Here is a 19,305-nt window from a genome sequence, read left to right on the forward strand (position 1 = left end):
GCAATCTGCTACTTGGACGGCAGAGTTTGGACGTTGGTACGCACGCAAGAATATGTAGTGTGTTCGGTAAGAGCTGGTTGATTCCGAGGTTATTATTTGCAGCTGAAGCAGATTTTGATTATTGTTTTTAAACAATGGTACGGTAACCATGAATGTTCTGTATGGTAAAACAATGGCGTGGATGCCATATTTGAATTCCAGCGTATGCAATCCAATTACGGTATTTTTTGTAGTGCGATATCGATGACTGAGCACGTTGGAAATTCCTGGTCCACCTTTCCGATCCTGGTGACGGCATCAAATGTTTCGTCAAGCACCTGCCCTGCGTTGTGTTCCAGATACGGAGTTTAATCGATTGTCGGAAGCTGATATTCCCATCGTAGCGATCTCAACTGATAGAATTGAAGGTGAAGGTAAGCTGATGCAACAAGTTCTAGTAATCATTCATTTCAAATAAACACAGAGTACATTATTACAACTACTAAGCCCGGTGACGGGTAAATATTTTACTAAAGCCCACGACGGGTTTAAGACCGACTGCCTAGAGCAGTGGCTAGACTACAACTAGTTTATTACAGATAAAGACATAAACAAATTTCTATATAAATAAAAGTAAATTATTCTGTTTACGTCTGGAAATCTGGCAACACGGACGACGTATGTTACTCACTCACACGTTCCATGTTTTTCTCACCATCGCGAGTGAGAGGAGTGAGATTGTGTCCACTAACCGCATTGATGATAGGGATGACAACGAAGAGAGAGAGGTCATAAATAAGGCTGTGCTACAACATCCTCCCCACCAAAACTAACAGTTTTCTACTGCCTGGCTTGCACCTGAAGATATATTCTGATTCCTGATCCATTTCTTCTATAAGATGAAACTTGATAACGGAACAAAGTTTGTGGACGGTACTACATGTGTATTGTGATTGCAATGTTTTGATTTCACTCGATTCGAACTGCTTCTGATGGAGATCCTTGTTGAAGCTGATCTGTAAATGATCTGGAATTTCAGGATACGTGAAGTTTGTTGCTCATGATATCGCATGCTCTGCAGATGACGGCGCTAAGCACAGTGGAAAGTCCATCCACAATGACCGAAGAAAAAACTCGGCCGACAATTAGTGAGTATGTTGGCATGGTTAGATTTTTTTTAATGTTTAGCGAAGCATAAAGCTAGAGAATGCTAGAGACAATGTTGTTTTGGTTAAAGCATAACTAACTTGGATACGATGATACCTTGGATTATATTTCCTGACAGAATGTGTGCGATCAGTGATCGTCGTCAACAGAACTATGCCATTTTCACTTGCCGTAATTGACTGGATGATGGCGCGGGTTCCATGTTCCAAACATTCATACAGGGTATTCAAAAGCTAATAGCACTAATTCTTTTTACACCTATCTATCTGGAATCGCTCGGAATCCTTTTCGCGACGAACCGATCCTGGTCACGGCACCAATATTTGTCTGGCGCTTAGGCCCTACGTCGTGTATTCGATTCGTCTTTTAATTGGAATATGCGGGACCAAGTATTCAATTTATTCCTCTGGTTGCAGAGACATGTAAACAGCAGCAAAATAAGTTAATCGACCATCAAACCGTGTGAATCAAACGAGCAATAGCCATATACTAAAACCAATTTTATTCCTCGCGTTATCACAGAAAAAATCAACCATCTCTGACGATGGTCTACAATCGTAACAGATACATTTATTCTTACTGGATCAACTTACGAAGTACATTGAACAATTGCAGTGAAAACTGGCAACACATTTACATCTATACTCTACCATGATCTCTCGCTACTCTTCTCTCTCTCACTCTCTTACTCACGTTCTCACGATCGCAAGTCACTACTTTCAGTGTACTCACTACGAGTTACGATCGATATATAAATGATACGTCGAGGAACCGATCAAGAATGATGCTGTGACGCAACATATTTCATGAAACCAGGAATATTATTCATGAATCCTTTCGTTTGTCGTGAACTAGTTCATGATTCCTGATATATTAGTCACAGATCAATATTCGTGCTCGTGAAATAGTTCACAAAATTATAAAAAGTTATTCATGCATACGTGAACTAGCGAATTAGTTACAACGTAGCATGATCATGCTCATGAAATAGCATGATCATGCTCATGAAATAGCTCAGTAAATGTTTCACAAAATCGAAAAATATTATTTATATATACGTGAGCTGATTCATGATTCTTAGCGGCTGATAATTCGTGCTCGTGAAATAGTTTACAAAATCATGAAATCACATGAATTGTGAACTGATTCATGAACTCGTGAAATAGTTCACAAAATCATAAAATATTATCTATGGATTCGTGAACTGTTTCATGATTCGTAGTAGGGGACGGTGAGGAGTTGTGAACCATGGGGAGTTGTAAATACCGTCAATTTCCGCTAAGCTATAAATGATAAAAATGTGGTAACTACTGTTAAATGTTTCTACTGCCATGACGTCACTTTCTCATTAGCAAATGTTGCATTAACACATGTTCTTTATGTTTAGGTAACTAGCGACTAAATATACCAACCAAAAAGTTTTTTTACTCGGTTTTATTTGTGGTATGTGGAGTCCCGTTATGCAACTGATTTCAAAGCAAATAGTGCAAAACATTCCTTGGGTAATTTGCTTTCATAAAAAAAATGGAAGAGCCTTTAGTATGTTGATGGAGATACGTTTTTTCGAAGATATTTAAAGTGGGGAGTTGTGAACCACCCTTTGTGGGGAGTTGTGAACCGTACATTTCAGTGGGTTATAGTATTTTTTTAAGTAGAATAGTATCATAATTGGAAAATCAGGTATGAATCATACATATTATGATATAAAAATGTTCAATTTTATGAGAAGAGCAGGATTCTGCCACAATTTTAATTTTCCCGTGCCACAACCGCGAATTCAAGTGGCTTGGCGCGAATCATGTTGTCGCCGACTCATTGCGTATCAGATCACTTTTCTATCTCATCTCATCTTAAGTTTAGAAATATCTTAAATTTTAACTTCTATAGCCCTAATAAAAATAAATCACAAAAATATTTCATCTCTTCTACTTTTTGCGATGGTTCACAACTCCCCACCAAACTAAAAATGCCGATTCCCCGCATTTCACGCATTCTGTCATATCTCAAACAAGACAATAATTTTTTTGAATTGCTTCAGTCTGCGGACGTATTAAGGTGTCCTTAACAAATACCAGGTCTAACATTGAAAATCGACCAATATTTATGGTAGTTATGCTCCGAAAACAAAACTAAGTTCACAACTCCCCATCGTCCCCTACATGATTCACGATCTATCTTGAATACTTGTGATATTTGGACGAAATTTTCAATTTCATGCAACTCTACACATGGTCTTCAAATTTTGACGTAAACTATTTCACAAAACTTGGGTTTTTTTCATGAAATATCAGTTATGTCCAGTTTCTAGCGACTAGCAATAGGTTCGAGCAGCAGAGATAAGAAAACTATTAGGTCCTCAAACATCGTTATTCAATCGATATGGTTCAATGTGATGTCTGAACAGAAAACGAAAACTGCGCTGAGCACCAAAAATATATTATAGAGCCACAAATCGTGTTCGTGATGTACTTCACAAAACAAGATACTGCGAATCAGCTACGCTTCTATGAACTAAATTATATTATCACGTTACTCTGAGTCAAAAATCCGATAGAAATTAAATATGAACAGGAGTCACATTACTCCACGTGTCAAATTCGAAAGTGAGCTCAACAATGAAATATCAGGACATATATATTACAAAAATTGTGACAAAGATCCTGAAATCATGAATATAAGTTACACTATTCGTGACTAAAATATTAAAAAATCTTGACTATGATCCTGAAATCATGAATATAAATCATACTACTTGTAACTAAAATATCACGATAACGTGAATAGAAATTACAGAAATCGCGACTGAGATCATGAAATCATGAATATAAGTCACACTACTCTGCCAAAAAACCAACACGAAACTCGTGAAAGAAATATCACAAAAATGTGATTATAAATTACGAATATTGTGACTAAAGCCCAGAAATCATGAATATAAATCATGCTAACCTGTCAGAAAAATCCGATAGTAAACTCATGAATCTATCACAGTAACGTGATGAGAAATTCCGGAAATCGCAACTAAATTCCTGAAATCATTAACATCGTTTTAATTGATATACCACAAACCCCAAAGTATGAACAAGAATCATAACAAAACTAAATATCTCCAGTGAACCATCAAGATAACTCAACCAAACATTGCAATGAAACGCTATGTACATTTTTGCGCGAACTAGTTTTTTGAAAACACAGATAGTTTCATAAATACGAGGAATATTATCCATAATTTCAGGAACTTGGTCACGATTTTCGCAAATCATTCAGTTTACGAAATCGTATCTTTTTTCATGGATTTATGAACGGATTTTTATCCGTGACTCGATCAGAGCACTACATATTTTATCACCAGCGCCTATTGTACAACAACTGTAAGATACCAAACACGTTGGCTTATAATCGCAAAAAGCAAACCCTGAAATTGATCATCATTTCAATCCCACGATTTGCGAAGAAACAAACGTTCACTGTGTCAGAGATTCGCCTGATCCAGCTAATGTAAGTTCCGTGATACTCTATGTGCGACTGGCATATTTCAGTTATGCCCGCTATTCAGTCTTCATCACGGAGAAGCACCTTGACTCGAGGATTCCTGTTTTTAGTCACCTCTTACGACATACGAACAGGAACCAAGTGGATCAGTGGATTCGTACCTGAGATATTTCCATCCGCGAATGCCACACGGCCTGTAGACTGGTTTTGTCAGGAGAAAGGTAATAGACTGTTATCAACCTCCTAGAGGACCACAGCCACATCTGTTGTTAGTCGCCTCGTACATAATGGGAACAGAAATCCAGTTGGTCAATTTTTGCTGAAATACTTTGAGAGATATCACACGACTTTTTTGTTAACAGGCTGTACATTTGCATTATTATGTTTTTTAAATGTGATCTACCGGACCATGGTGATGGGGTTTTTATAGGTTGATCCCATTTTAAACACAATCAAAACACCATACAGTTGGGGTGAATTTTGACTATGAACGTAGAGGTATTATGGGCTTTTTGTTCGCTCGGGTACCCAGGTTCCAATTCTGACTGTCAGGTTTGAATTGGATGCCGAATCAAATCATTACTCTAACTGATATAAATATATATATATATATATATATATATATATATATATATATATATATATATATATATATATATATATATATATATATATATATATATATATATATATATATATATATATATATATATATATATATATATATATATATATATATATATATATATATATATATATATATATATATATATATACAACAGACTTTATCTGAATCAGTTTGTTTGTGCAACACATGCTAAACACACAGCCCATTGAATGCCAATGTACTTAGCTGTCATGAGGATTCGAGCCACCTATTGAAGAAGCCAACATTAGCTCCCCCATCTCCACGACAATCTTGTTTCTGTTTTCAATTGCTTCGTCATCAACAAAGGCATATACGTTAAAGCATGAAATGACTCCCCGCGGCCGTTTCGAATTTTATACACATACTAAACACGCCATTAAATGTACAACGATACACTAACGTTATGCGGCCAGTTTCTGTTCATGCCAGCTCCAGCATAATAAGCGATCCGCAGTCCAGTCTAAACGAGCGTGCGTTCTCCGGTGAATAGGTAAACAAAAGCAGACTCTCGACTCGAGACAACGAGTAGCGGCGAAAATGGACTTGGGAAACCATAAGGCACGTGAACGATAGCGAGAACCGGTAGTCGGTGGAATGCCAAGTCAATGACTGGGCCCATTGAACGAAGTTATGCAATATATGGGTATCACAATGGATTTTGGTCCATTAGTTTCGAACAATGTTGGACTTTCACGTGAATTTCTACTTTCAAACGAAACGAAAGCCAACATGTGCGAAGAAGATGCAGCCAAATGTTACTAAATTTACATAGATATTTATAATTCACTTAGATTAGGTTATAAATAAATTAGTTCGGATTGCCATATGGGACAAGTGTTTTGTTCTTGGTTGAATCCGTGCCAGCAGGTCATCGGCGGGTAAGGTTTCAGCCAGCCCTATTCTGACTGTGGCCCGTTGTGGTGACCGCATCGGGCGACTCGTTCATGCTTAACCATAAATAGTGCTACCTTGCTTTCCGAGCACCGTAGCTTCATTGCAATTCGCTTTGTTTTCCCGTCGACGTTCAACAAGCCGCCATTTGTTGCTGTGGTCAAGCTCCGATTTTTCTTTTTCGCTGACGATGCGAGAAGTTTTAATTTAATTAAAATGCCTCCCATAGTGCTTCCGACAAGGAACACTAATGTTGGTCGATCGGCATGCTGTGCTCTTGGGAATGAAGCCATGGCTAGACGACAGTAGGGGACAGTATTGAAGCCTAGCTGATTGTGGTTATGATACCGAAAGTACGCGGCGCCACATAGCCTTTCGATACAGTATTCTCGTTCAGAGTTTGCTGATCTGGAAAAGCTCATCATAAAAAATGAATTCACCCAGCATTAACATAATTAATTGATACATAGCAATGTGTATGGAATCTCCACAAACAATTATATTAATATATACCTACTGCTGGAATGGTTAATTGAGGGAGCGGGCAGTGTTGAACCTAAGAATCAGCGTTTATAAGCCAAAAGCCGAAATTTACCAAGTAGCGGACGATCTGATTGGAAATTAATTTGTTTTGCACATATAAGTAGATGTAAGTACTTAGATTTCACAAAATACTGCATGGTTGCTCGGTTGGTTGCTGGAATGAAATACTATCATTCCGAAAAAATTAAAGGGTTGTATGAAAGATACGACCACGGTAGCATTGAAAATGCAGCATTGCTAGCGAACACCTTGCACGAATTTTAAATATCTGAAATATTTACGCAGATTGTTTATTTTCACCATCACCGTTCGACCGGAAACACATATCAATGTGACAAAATGTACAATGGAACGGAACAAATGAATAAAAACAATTTTACAATGATAGGTATCTTTATTCTTCTGTTTTTCTATTATGATTAATCGCAAAATTGATATTGTACAGATTAATAACTATACAATGCTGACACAATTTTCAAACTTTATTGTTCTTTAGTAAAGGCATATAGAAAAACGCAAATATAAATCAAGTTAATAGATGGATGATTCTTATATAATTCTTTTTCCATTCTGTATTCGTCCTAATGAGCACGGTTTTCTGGTAAATTTGTCTTGCTATTCCCGTCGCGTATTTTTTGAAACGATTGGACATATCTTTAGAGCTTTCCAACGCTATTTTTGAAAGCGCTTTTTACACATCAACGAATTATGTATTTTTAGATAGAACAGACACAGGGCCGACGGAATACGTGGGTAGTATGGGTAGCTCTACCCACTCGAATATTACCGAGAAGGAATTACCCACTCGAAAGTTTGGAACAAACTGAAACTAACCACGTAGTGTCACGCGCACAAAATGCATGCCTCTGAAATTCTCGAAGTACAACAATTCATATTAAACTTGCAGTTTTTTGACAAACAAAAAATCACTGTTCGAACATCATGAACAGGATCGCCGACTGGCCTCTTTGGATCCGCTGGAAACTCTGTTAGTAAGCTGTTAGTATGTCAACCAAAAGAGGATAGATAACTAAATTCGGATATCTATCGGGGGTTTAAAAATATGTGCATAAGAGACATTTAGGTTCGGATAACCGGCCGTAGAACACTTGGCGCACGACCAGACAACATGTTTAATGTTGCGATAACCGTCACCACAAGCGCAGAGGCCGTTGTCCCCGACCCCAATACTCCGAAGATGCGCGTTCAACGAACCATAATTGGACATGACCCGATATATAATTCACGACCTTCATCCATCCCCTTTAACCAAGGTTTGCTGATACCTTTCGGATTCCAAAACTTTCATTGCTCCACGAAATTTAATAAATTTTCAAGCGTCCTCTGACAAGATATACTGAAAATTCGTTGAAGCTACGCGATCTTTCATAAATATCTCCTTCTAATGCCTAAGTGCCCGCCTTCTCATATTTGTATCTGGTAATCTGGAGCGATTTTTAGTTTGGTCTGAATCAAGCCAGTCAAAACATTGTACGCTTCCACGGGAGGAATTTCTTGTTTTGACTCGATTGTTTCGGATATAGTGGACGCGTAACTCTTTGAATCAATGGGCACACTAAATGTAGCGAGATCGAGTACAGCCGAGCTGGTGGAGTGGCGTTTGTGTCATTTCCATCGAAGTCAAGATGGTCATATTGAAATTGTCGCGAATATCATACGCTAAGATAGATCGGTTATCACCGTGAAGACAAGCCCATGGCATACCGTAAAAGTTGAAGTCACCTAGAACCCGCCGAGGTGCGATGAGTATGGAAACAATATAAATAAGTCTTTGCCTTTGATTCGAATTTGACAAGCGACAACTTCAATTCCTGGTACCGAACAAAGGCTAATCCGATTGAAATAATAGCACATTTTGATCCCTAAAACCCTCCTACATAATATTTTTGCGGCTCTGCGTTTACGAGGAAGCTCAGGAGAGGAAATGATTCTTCTCTTTCGAAAATTTATAGGCACTTTGCAAGTAGTTCCCTCAATGGGATTTTCAGATCTCGCTCTTTAGTAAGCGTAGAAATTAGTCGTGGCCGGTGACGTAGCCCTCTTTAGCATTTCTTCTCGGAGTGGACCTCAAAAGAATGCTTCAATGTTTCCCCGTCTAATTTATATGTGGGATGTGTCGACAGTTCATGTGGATTCTCTTCACAGAAGGAAAACTTTTCACGATTCTTTCCGCATTTTTCGCTCCGTGCCTTGTTTCTAAAATGGGTAACTATATAACCCTATTGTTTGCAACGTCGGTAGTTCATGCACAAAAAGGCGAACAGCTAGACGAGCCCCGTTCTAAAGAACACAGTTTGGAAGAACCGATCCGGCGAAAGGCTTGAAATGAGAAATAAAATTGTTTTCTTGTACTCCTCGATTGTTGCTTAACACAATTGCTTGCATACCAGAATTTTCACTGACTGAAGCGAAGGGTTCTGGAAGGAGCCAATCCCATATTTCGCAATTAAGGCCCCTCCCGGAGAATACACCATCAATCTCTACTTCCCGGGCGGGTACGGCGGGTACTTATTCGTATACGCCTGAGTGTTGTTTAGTTAGATCACGCGATACATGGATTATGTTAAATGGTTTATCTTTGGTCCGGAAGTAGACCGTCCAAGGGCCGGTTGTATTAGATGGATATGGTTTGTATTGAAAAGGTGACTTATCGGCATTATTTTTGCCATCGGAGAAATATTCAAATCGTTCTATGTCGGTCGTCGGAGATACCCTTTAGTCAATATTAGCATGCGGGCTTCATTATCCACCAAAAGAAGGTTCTATCGCAGGGAATGCAACAAAATTGAAAAGAATTGAGTGATTGGTACTTAGCTGTACAAATGTTCTACGTAGTATCAGTAATCAATAAACACATTTTCGCTAAGCCGTCGGTCATACAACCCGTTAACAAAGGGTGTTTCCAAATGAATACAAGCTATTATCAGGAGTTTTCATTTTCACTTACACATGCCATGTCCATCAATACGACTAGGAATTACTCCGAATCTTACTACCAACTCGGGAAAAAAGTATTCCGCCGGCCCATATATAACCAGACATATAACTGTTAGAAATATTTCTTTTTTTTTCATTCATTCGGTGCCTCTTGGACCGATAGGTCGATTTTTTCAGTCCGTGCATTGTAACGTTATGAAGAATAGTGTTAATCCGCCATCAAGGTTTTCTTCCGCATTGTCCGCGTTGTCGAGGGTCCCTTCTTTCGTGTTTTGCGCGTATACCGTTATTCGGCCAGTAAAGCTGCAGCGTTTCTTACTAGTTAGCAGCCTGGATACCGTTATGTATACAAGTTTAGTGGCGCTATAATGTTAAATTTTTCATTCTTGTCTCCAATACCAGCCTGCACTGGGCAATAAGCTCGTGCAAAAATGACTCTCTCTGATAATGATTTGCCTTAAGGCGAGATGGATGTAAAAATAAAACGGGCCATTTGTGTTCTTCTGCCGGACCAAAGACAAAAAGTGTTTGAAGTTATTGCAGATTTCTCGAGTTCTAACGGAGCGATATTCGACCGTAACAGAAATATCGAAAATTCTCACTGATAAATTTCCAGTGGTGGTAACACGTTTGAATCAGTCAAATGATATTGCTGCCAATGGGCTTTTTACGATGGAGTATAGAGCATATGTACCATCAAATCGGGTTGAATATGACGGGGTCGTTTCTGAATCAAGTTTGAATTTTGCGGGTCTGTTGATACATGGGGTTGGATGTTTTAAAAACCCCATACTCCAGCTAGTGGAGATACTGGAGTGCAAACGTTTGCATTCAACATCAGTCGCAGCTGATGGAAAGAGGGCAGAGGTACGTCAACTCAGACTCATATCGGGTGACCGTCGCCAGTTCTGCTCTACTAAATTACGTGACAAGGTTCGTCTACATGTTCGCCTTTTGTACCGCAGGTAATCAGTGGCAGAAATTGCAAACGACTGGGACACACAGCTTCTCATTGTAGCAATAAGGTTCTTTGTGGGAAATACAGTGGGAATCATGTGGATAATTCCTGTGGAAGGGATGTTGAAAAATGTCTCTAGTGTTGGGGAAACCCGCATGATCTCCCGACATGTCCTGCGTAGAATCAGCGCGAGGAGAAAATTAAGCGTTCCCGTCAGAGACGTTCTAAGCGATATATTGCTGAAATGCTCAAGATAGCTACGCCACCAGCCTCTACGAACATCTATACTAACTTGTCTACTGACGAAGGCTTCTGCTGTGCCTAGATGCAATAGAAAAACCGCTTTTAATCCACCTAACAGTGTGATGATACATTTCTTATAACTCTTATCGCTTTCTTCGGGTATTGTATTGATTGAGAACATATGGTCGGTGTTAAGTCAGACCGGACTAAGGAACATTGCGTTGATTTCGAGAAAAACGAGCCTAAAGTTTGAATCGCAGCACCCTTTACATTATAATTTGAAAATATTTTTTGCCATAATTCATGCTAATTGTAACATATTACAATTCTGGTAAGAGTAAAATGTAGGTAAAGAAATTCTTTATCCAGTGCTATCATTATCTCACTTTTTGATATTTTGCGACATAGTCCGCTCTGACTTAACACCGACCATATAGAATTTGATGCTTCGCGATGTTTTTGATAGCAAATACTACATGGGATAGTGGCAGGACTCACAGAATCGCTTAAATTATCATAAGACAATATTAGGGCAAGAAATCTCAAAGGTTAAATCAATTTAATGGAAAAGCGGAAAAATGGCCCATAAATACAACGAATTATTGCTAATGCTCCGTAATAACATATATAAATTCCTCAATCAAAGCATTGTGAAGGAAAAACTTAATTTTCCTAAAGGGGTTATATTGTGCCGAGTCAAAAAATTCGAAAAACAAACTTTCGAATGGATTTGAAGTTCATACTCAATAGCGTTCATTCAAATTCCCAATGCTGCTGAGAACTAAGCACTGAAATTTCAGCTCTTGATATCTCGCTACCTCTGAAGTGCATGTGATATCGACTTTTTCTAAAAATAACTTCCCAGTAGTATCTTGGATCTGAATTATTATCCCTAATCCTAATGCCAAAGAACAAATTAAAAAACTCTCGTAACCAGTTAGGGAAAATCATTGTCATTACTGGAATTTTCTTTTTCACGAAACTTTTCGATAACATTCCGTCACTTCTCTTAAAAATTTTCAAATACTTTGTAAATTACATAATCTTATTAGGAACAGTTGTTTAAGAAGCTTTTGTAATATTGTGTAGGAAAAGCTGAAAATTTATGAATTTTCTCTATCTGCAACATATAAACCCTTAAGTATACCAATTAATTTACGATACCCTTTTAACATTTATTATCGTTGGTTTGCCGAAATTGGAAGAAATCGATAAAATAACCCCTTGAAAACTACCTAAAAATTGGTGTAGTTCGATGCAATTGAAAGAAAATATCCTCAGAAAATGGGATGTGCCTACTACTGCGAATAATAAATACCCGTTTTATCATCTCCATGGTGTATTTTAGGTTGACAAAATGGAGCCATTGACTAAATAGCGACATTTTTTTCTTGATAACAAACTGAAGCTGTTAAAATATTCTTCCCTTCCCTTGATGTAGTCTAATAACTATTTCTGATTATTTAATATAGTCTTCTAGCGCAAACAAATTAAAAAAATGACTTTTTTATTTTTGCATATTTGCATCTTTAAGATAAGGAAAACATGATCAAAAAAGGATTTACTCAAATACAGCCTTGTTTGTCTGCTAGCGCCCATCAAACATATTTTCATAGGGACCATCCATAAATGACGTAGCATTTTTGAGTAATTTTAAACACCCCCCTACCCCATCATAGCATTTCGTCACAAATCACTAAATACCCCCTGATAATTACGTAGCTTGACGATAACTCTCCCCCTGTCCAGGTAATTTTTTAAAAAGAAATGAAAAACGATGTTGGTTATTTCCCTTTTAAAAAGCTACGTAGCATGACATGACCCCCTACCCCCCCCCCGTCGTCACACATCATCACAAAATGTAAAACTCCCCCCTCCCCCATATAATGCTATGTCATTTATGGATGATCCCATATGAGGCTGATAAAATTGGGGGCTGATCAAATTGGGTCTTCAATGTATTATAATAGATAGGCAGTATTCGAAGAAGTTTCTTGTGGACGAGTGTAGAACAACTTTGTTTCTACTTACGTGGAGTCAGCGGCGTAGTCAGAAATTCGGTTTGGTGGGGATTTGGTGAAAATCTAACTTACTGTCCAAGTGGCATAATTACGAAACCGCCATCCTTGAAGTTTTAAAATTATGGAGAATCGGTTTTTCAAAAAATTGTAACAGAGTTTCTGTCTTTAGCGAATTTGTTGAGACTTTCATTTAAAACAACTTTATTGTAGGCATGATTACTACGTATATGGAGTTAGCCTAAAATAGCCTAAAATGTGTTAATACCTTGAACACATGGATCCTTCATGTCTTCAACAAAGTGGTTTTGCTAAAAACATTAAGTCTGTAACCAAATTTGTTTGAAGAGTAAATTCGCCATAAATACTTCTTGAAGGATATAACGCCAAAATTATTTTATCAAATGATGTGCTGTTTAACGTTTGTAAAATTCATCGAAGATACTTAACCTGCGAAATTGGCGGAACGGAAAACGCCATTTTTCATAAATTCCCTTACTTTTGGAAGGTGGTTTTCTCGTTATTAATTATATAACGCTTTCGTCTCAACTCGACGCATTCCCAAAATAAAAACATTTTCAGCAAATGTTGGAAATTATGCAATGTTTTGGTGAGCCGTTCTAGGTTTCAAAGACATTAAAGCAATTTCAGTTTCGCTTCCTATTAAAAAAGACCCTAATACATATTACAGTACACCCCTTCAAAACTGAACTCAATATGATAGGAAATTATGATTATGATTATCACTGATTTCAGAACTCTGGAATGAGTTTCTATTGTAATGTTTTTAGGCAACTATTTGATATTGATGTTATTAGACAACTGTGAGATCAAGACCAATAGATCAGTTACAGATAAGGATCGCTTCCCACAATTTTTCAAAGGTCCTCATGATGTTTCAAACAATAAGTTATCAATGTGCTGATCAGATAATTATCATTGTAATATTGAATTAAATCAGTATATAATCGAAAAGCTCCTGTCCAATTTTGAAATTTGAAGTTTAAATTTAATTTTCACATTCTAATATATTTAATACGGGTTTTACGAAGCATTTTCTGTTCCTGCGACTTTAATTTCGGTCCATTCTATATTCCAACTGGTTTCATATAATACTGGGAACAATAGTCATTGTTACTCTGACAAGTGAAAATTAGAATAATCGTGTGATGCCCAAACTACTTTTATTCTGCTTGTTACTCATTTTAGGGGTTTTTTTATTCATTTCGTTTATTTGATAGGCACAAATGCGTTAGCTTGGCGGTGCCAAATTCTTTTGTTTTTACATTTTGGATATTTTAAAACTAGCAGGTTACAATGTTGAATAATTTTTTTTTACAAAAAAGAAAATTTTTACATCTATCTTAAGACTAGAAATATGATTCTATATACAAGAGAGGGGGCAAAAGTTTTTTTATGAAAAATTTTAAAACAAGGAATTCAATAGTAATAATTTTTAGGAAATATTTACAGTTATCTTAAAACTAATAATATAGTTTGGTATACAAAAGGGGAAACAAATCATTTTAGGGGTTGCTATACTTTTAGCGAAATGAGGTAGGTATTCACACAAAATTTAGAAAATACCTATTTAGTTCGGTGAAAAGTGAGTAATATGCAGAATGTGAGTGGCCTTGACATTCGTCATTAGTATGAACCGTAATCAGAACTCTCACAAATCACAATCCGATTTTTTTCGGCATCAACTACATCAGCAACAGTAGAAAAAATGTTTAGTTTGTTTAGGTGGATTCACAGTAAGAAACGCAATCGACTTAGCCCAAACATTGAAAAGTTTTATCGCTTATTTAACCACAATATTTGCAAAAAATGTTGGATCACCGCTATAACAATGATTCAATCGAGGAAAACCATTCAGAATTCATATACATGCAAAACTTTATGACAATAATGCTCATAAATAAAATCAAAATGTTTGGATAACAATACATTAATGTTCAATTACCAAAATATAAAAAAATGCAAAAAACCCAATCTTCCCGCGAAAAAACCGTTTTAACCGGGAAAAAACTTGGGTTTTTTCCCCAAAATTATAAAAACCCGATTTGGTACTTCACTGTCTATAAGCGATTAAAGGTCAGACAAAACAAGTATATTCGGCGCGAACAACCGTGGGCGGTCTCCTACTCCGTGGTGGGCAGAAAGTGCACAGAATTGTAAGCGCAAAAGTCTTGCAGGGACTTTCTGAATGTCAGATCGCCCGAATTTTTACGAATATACGCGACATTAGAAATGCAAATAAAAAACTTGATTAAGCTGAAAAATGCAGTTATTGGCACTGGTTCGTCGACGGATTACTGTATTTAAACGTAATGATTGTTCTTTATACACACAAATTTATCTGACAGCAAAGACGCTCGCGCTAAGCATTGTAGTGCGAATATCACCGTAACGTTTATCAGATGATGAGAGCTATGCATAGCTTCTATACTAATTATAATGACAGTAACGGCGAGGGCGATCGGCAAAGAGACTGTGCTGCAAACATTCGCCCCACAAAACTTGTGGTTTTATATTAACCTATCAAGAGATGCAGAGGTATACACGTGGTGTCCATAACAACTTTTGCCACACTAACATTTCTTTCCATCCCCGATGACTGTAAGGAAGTAGCCGGTGCCGTTATAGTTTATTTCGAGGTATAGAATTCTCGATAGCTACTCGCAGGCCCCATTCGTTGATGCTCTGTGCAATTTCGCTTTTTCTGGTCAATCACGGAGTAGCATTTACAAATTGTGTGGTCATCATATGCTCTTGCTTAATGTTCATGCTGAAAAAAAATTGAAACATTTGCGAACAACTAATGCACTGATTTTATCAAAGTACACTATTGTCTCGCCGTTGTCCATAGTAGTGTAAAGAGTGTCCCACGATATTCGTTCGAGCATGTCGTCTTATTGCTTTTGATTTCACTTTTAGTTATGGCAATTTATATAAAACAATAAAGAAACGATTAATTTTACCATTAGGTGCGTAAAATAGGTTAGAGTGAATTCGTTGTTCTATCAAGCGTCAAACTTCCATAGTCCGATTGAAAGTCTTCCCCGCAGCAGCATTTCTGTAAATGAACTGCTCCAAACTACTAATCAAAATCATCACCGGTAATTATACATCAACTTTATCTGTCTCAGCCAGAAAGCAATCCTGAGCACCTCCGAGTCAGTGTAGTAGTAACCGCAATTCACTCCTAGTCAGCACCGGTTGAGTAATGTTTACATTTCCATTCGTTCGAAGCACGTTCATCATAGTGATCGTCATCGTCATCGTCCGCGACTTTGGACGAACGACGCGACCGACGTGTAGCGATTTAAATGAGTCAGTGGCAAACAACGAACCACCAGCAGCAGTTCCTTTTTTTCTCTTCGTTTGCCCGCCGCAATCAACGTTCATTGCATGTGTGAATTCCTCGACGCCGATACAAACGGTATCGCAAAAGGTAGACCCGGTGTTCATGATGACCGGTGCGCGACTTGGTCGATGATTATGCTGCCTGATGGTTGATGGTGGTTGTTGCCGTCTCGGTTTTACCTATATGTGTATACCTACCTTCTGCCTTATCGGTCGTCGTCAGCAAGGTAGTGTCAATTTACAGCCGGTGCCTCCATTCGTGAGTAGTAACTAACGCGTGCGGACGTGGTTTATGAGCGCTGCTTGGAGCTTTTCGCGGAAGACACGCAATCGATTAACATTTTTCGCGCTCGTTCGGTGTAGTGTTCGGCTGCTTCCTTTTATGTTGATGTAGTTTTTTTCCCTTGTTTTGCGCGCTAGGTGACATCAGATTACCGTGCATCTGCGTCCCAGCAATGAGGGCCAAGCTGTTGAGTAGCTATTGCGTGTTGGAATCTGTCGTTCGCATACCGGTCCTGTTTTGAATTGCGCGCTGTAAGATATTGCTCACGAAATTAGATTTTTAGTGGAATTGTGCAACGACATGTGCGAGAGGGAATCTCGGTGAACGCGTAGTGCTTGCTTGGAAGAAGCGCTCCGTCCAGATTGTGCAAAGCTAGCGCCACGGATGAAGATAACAGCGCTACTGTGTATGAGTAAGGAATATGAATTCTCGTCGTGTCGCTATAAATTGAAGATTATCATAAAGTGTACCGCTTGGATCGCAAGTGGAAATAAAATATATCGCGCCAACAGTTTAATGAATGGTTGGTGATTGTGGTGATCTATTTTGGTAGATTGAGTGCTTCAAACATAATCAATCAAGATAGCGTGCTTTCACTGGCTAAGGAACGACAATACGAGAACTTCTGGTAGCTCGAGGTGGCAAACGTCGAGAGGAGAATTAATTGCATATAATTTGCAAAGGTTTTGAATATCATTTACGGCTGACGTCAATCGGTGGAACCATCAGCTGGTCCCACTCAATTACAGGTTAGTTGATAGAATAGGATGGTAATCAAGATCTATTTGTCGAACGAGAATCTCGATTATCATTCTGATAATGAAGGAGAATGAGATGTTATTCAATATATATTTGTACCGGTCCTGGTGTAGAAAACCTATCGACATCCTTTGCATTTATTCTGAACGTATTCAAAGGATGATAAAGACAGACAATTTCGAAGCCCGGGCTGTTAGTTGTAGTAAACAGGTTATCACTGGCGTGTGCATTGATTGGGGGGGGGGGGGGTCTAGTAGGGGTTATTTCCCTCGCTAAATTGTTTTGGACATTATAATTTAAATTTTAATATGATAAAAATTTAAAAACCTGTTGAAAATTTACGCAATGAAAATCTAATATTGCTTTAGCAAAACTTGTTATGTACGCTTTGGGCAACAAATTATTTTAGATTAGATTTTTTTAGATTTTCATTTTATTTTTCTTCAATAAATTATTTTTTAAATTTTGTTATCTGTGGTCAAGACAAATGAAATTAATCTCATTGAGATTACTAGGGATATCTTTAGCATTAAGTATTTAAATATAAGAATAAAAGTCTCGAATCTGTGACTCCCTTCAATAAACAGCACTAAAATTTAAAATCGGAATATCAAGAGATCAGGTGTTGTGTAACCAATTATTCCACGACTCTCTTCTGTATTTCCTGCAACTTTAAAATTTTTCAAACATTTCTATTTTATTACGAAAAGTGAAGAAAACCGTCATTAAAATAAAAAAATAAATAAAATAAAATAAAAATTATCAAAATGAAAAAACTGAGGGATAACATGAGAAGCTTCATTGAGATTCGAACTTTGCAGTTGCGTTCGGTTTTTCAATCTCCACGGTTTCTTCTGGCAATCACAACATTTTGACACAAGAGCCTTTTTTGAAAAGGCCGTAGAAGTTTTCGTTTACATCACTTTCGAAACAAAACTTCCATTGTCGTATTTTGTACAATAATACTATCTGAGAATATATTAAATGGTTCTGAGCAAAAAAAAACTTACACAGAAAAAAAAGTTGGAACATTTTTTACAAAATTTATTTTATAAAATTCGATAACGGTAAAACCCATTTTCTAAACTTACATTTAACGGAAATTTTCCAAAATCTGATAGTTTTCGAGATATTTGGATTTTTTTTAACAAAATCAATAAATTTGAGTAATTAAGCTCTTTTTTGCAAGTTTCACCATCAACAGGCAACAACAATCAAATGTTTATCATTTTGAACACGAAAGAGACCATCCATAAATTACGTAGCATTATATGGGGGAGAGGGGAGTTTTGTATTTTTTTTGATGATGTGTGACGACAGGGAGGTAGCTTTTTAAAGGGTTTAGGGGTTGACCTGATGTCACGACAACCTTACCCGTTTCTTCTAATTGACATCGTTTTTTTATTTATTATTTTTAATTTTTTAGGGGGACAAGCTATTACCAGGGGGGTATTTAGAGGTTTGTGACGAAATGCTATGATGGGGGAGGGGGGTGTTAAAAATCACTAAAAAATGCTACATCATTTATGGATGATCCCAAATAGATTTTTATAAAATGTGTTTGAATCATGGAGAGAAGAAGTTATCCAACAACTTTAACATGTTTTTTTTCCATTCTCATATACAGTCATACCTTGATATAAAGCACATCAATTTTTTCATTACGTTTTGTTACATTATAACGAAGCAAAACAAGTTTATTTCGAGATATCCAAAATTGTTCATCGTAATCCGAAAATTAATCAAAAAAATTTTCTAGCCGTGTAAGAAATTCATTGGACCTTCCTTGTTCCATTTCTCAAATTGACCAGATATGTTCATAAAGTAATAACATCTGTTTTTTTAAATCGCGGTGTATTGTTTTTCAATTTCTCTGTATTTTGAAATCAGTATTCCGTGGAATTTTGGTGCCTTCGGCCCACTGTGCAATGAAACAGACTACTGACACAGTTGCACTTTCTATTTTGATGGTTTCCAGTGCAATAACTTTGATTGT

At 37.3% G+C, this 19,305-nt stretch overlaps 1 protein-coding gene across 4 annotated transcripts in view; it reads left to right on the forward strand.

Annotated features, from left to right (window-relative positions):
• Positions 1 to 16,513: 16,513 nt before the first annotated feature.
• LOC131681593 (uncharacterized) overlaps positions 16,514 to 19,305 on the forward strand; it is a 179,464-nt gene continuing 176,672 nt past the window's right edge. For all 4 annotated transcript variants that reach the window (XM_058962483.1, XM_058962480.1, XM_058962481.1 and 1 more), the window contains exon 1: positions 16,514 to 17,299. The gene's annotated coding sequence lies outside the window, so the exon portion shown is untranslated. The remainder of the gene's footprint in view (positions 17,300 to 19,305) is intronic.

Source organism: Topomyia yanbarensis, chromosome 2, assembly GCF_030247195.1.
Source record: "Topomyia yanbarensis strain Yona2022 chromosome 2, ASM3024719v1, whole genome shotgun sequence".
NCBI lineage: Eukaryota > Metazoa > Arthropoda > Insecta > Diptera > Culicidae > Topomyia > Topomyia yanbarensis.